Below are 2269 nucleotides of genomic sequence, written 5' to 3'. Positions count from 1 at the left end.
CAACTACCCCTCTCTTTTTCATTTTAGTCTCAACATACAAACCCTTTTGTATTTAAACTCACTTAGATATGGTTGTCCTCTTTTGTAGGTCTGTCAGTTTTGACATTCCATAGAGGTAATTCTGATAAGCACTTAGTCCCTCCTAAAATAGTATGCTCAATTGATCACAATGGTTGATCAAAATATTATTTATTTAAAGCACAATGATCAGATAAAAGATTGATCAAGTAATTTGGCTTTAAGCACAATTAACGAAAGAATGATGCGACAACGATCCGATTATTCAGTATATATGAGAGAAATGAATGAAGATCTGTAAGAACGAGTTTACAGATTCTGATAAAAAAATGAATGTATATCAGTCAAAGAAAAAATATCAGAAAAACAATATTTGAATACAAACGAGTGTATTATCACCGAAAATGATTATCTTATAAGAGACGTTGTTGGATCTTAAATTCAGCTTTGATATTGATCTAAGACTCTGAATGAACTCTAAGACGAATAAAGTGCAGCGGAAACAATAATAAGAACAGAACAGAGTAAAAATACCAAGAACACACAGTCAAGATGAGAAAGAAGATGAACACAGGAGAATTGCTTCAAAGGTTTTTCAATTCAATTCAATTGAAAAATTAGACGATTACAATACTCGAAGCTAAATTTAAGATCAAACAATTGGTATCAAAGCAGGAATTGAATTCTTATTCGATTAATTCTGTTTTTTGTATTAATCTGCATTTTCTAGAACATCAGTTTTCTTCAGTTTACCCTGTTTCATTCAAATTTCAATGGCGAACTTGGTTATTAACTCGTTCATGAGTATTGGATCTCAATCAAAGCTTCCCACGCTTATCTGTGAGGAATATCCGCAATGGAAAGTGTGCATGATCAACTTTCTGGTGGGAATTCACCCTAGAAGTTGTGAATTTCTCTACAATCCTCCATATGTGCCAATGAATTTCATTCCAAGAGTTCCAGCTACTGGTACAAACCCTGAAGTTCTTGAGCATTATGAGCCCAAACCAATCGCAAACTGGAACGATGAAGAAAAGGTATTAGTTGAATTGGAAAGCAAATGCAAAGGGATGTTGATCATGGCTATACCACATGAGATCTTCAAATGTATTGATCACTGCCATCTGTCTATGGACATTTGGGCAGAATTGGAGAAACAGATTGAAGAAGGGAAGAAGACTCTTGAGAACAACAGAGCCATTTGTATTGATGAATATCATAGCTTTAAGGCTAAGGAGGGTGAACCTCTGACGGACACAGAGGACGAGATCTTCTATGGAATGGCAAATATTGACTCAGACTCCTCTTACTCAAATGACCAAGAGGTTTCCACTTCTTACTCTTCTAAATCAATTGATTCATGTCATTTGGAACATTACAAGCTTAAAGAAAAACTTTCTCTTTGTGAAAAAGWAGTCATTCTTCTCACAGAGGAAAGAAACAGATTTTTTAAAATGTTCGAAGAGGCACAAACAAACTTTGTGAACTTGGAAAAATCTTCAATAGAAAAGTTTGCCGAAATTCAAAAGGAATTAAAAAACAAGCTCGATGAGTTAAGGAAGTTAGAGCATGAGAAATGCAATGTTACTTTTGTCAAATAATTTTTCCAAAAAGAAAGAGAATTTTTGCACCAAGATGTTCTTGACAGAGAGCTCAAAATTAAAAAGTTTCAAGAGGCTCAAAATGTTTATAAAAAGATAAAAGTTAATATGGGCAGAAGAGGTCCGGGTTTCTCAGCATTTGACAACAAACCTGGTTTTAAATCCAACAAAACTCTTGAGAGTACCTGTAGATCCTCAAAGAATCTTAAAAGTAACATTCCTAACGCTAAGTCCATTTTCAAAAGAAGAAGGTTGTTGGTTGCTCCAGACACAAAAACTTGTTTAACAATGGAAAATGTTGCTTTTGAAGACTATATTAACTCTTTCTCACCTTCTGAAAAGAATGATTCCATTCCAAGGAGATTTATGAGACAGAGTCAGATAGGAATTTTCAAGTTTGGACAACCAGAGACCCAAAAAGACTGTACTTTTGTGTGTACCATTTATCCTCTTGAGAGAAAGTTATCCTCAGAGGCTCTTGAATTTTTTCCAAAACACATCACAGAGCCTTCTAAAAATGAGTCTCTTCATAAAAAGGTTTTTGTCACAGAGCTCTCTGAAAATGATACTTCTGAGCATGAATATGCCTCAGATCATGAAGAAAGTCCTACACAAGTTGTAGAAACTAATATTGATCTTGAGAAAAGAAA

This window comes from Cynara cardunculus, unplaced genomic scaffold, assembly GCF_001531365.2.
Source record: "Cynara cardunculus var. scolymus isolate 2C unplaced genomic scaffold, CcrdV1 Un_Scaffold_4193, whole genome shotgun sequence".
Lineage (NCBI taxonomy): Eukaryota > Viridiplantae > Streptophyta > Magnoliopsida > Asterales > Asteraceae > Cynara > Cynara cardunculus.
Note: the sequence above shows the minus strand (reverse complement) of the source record.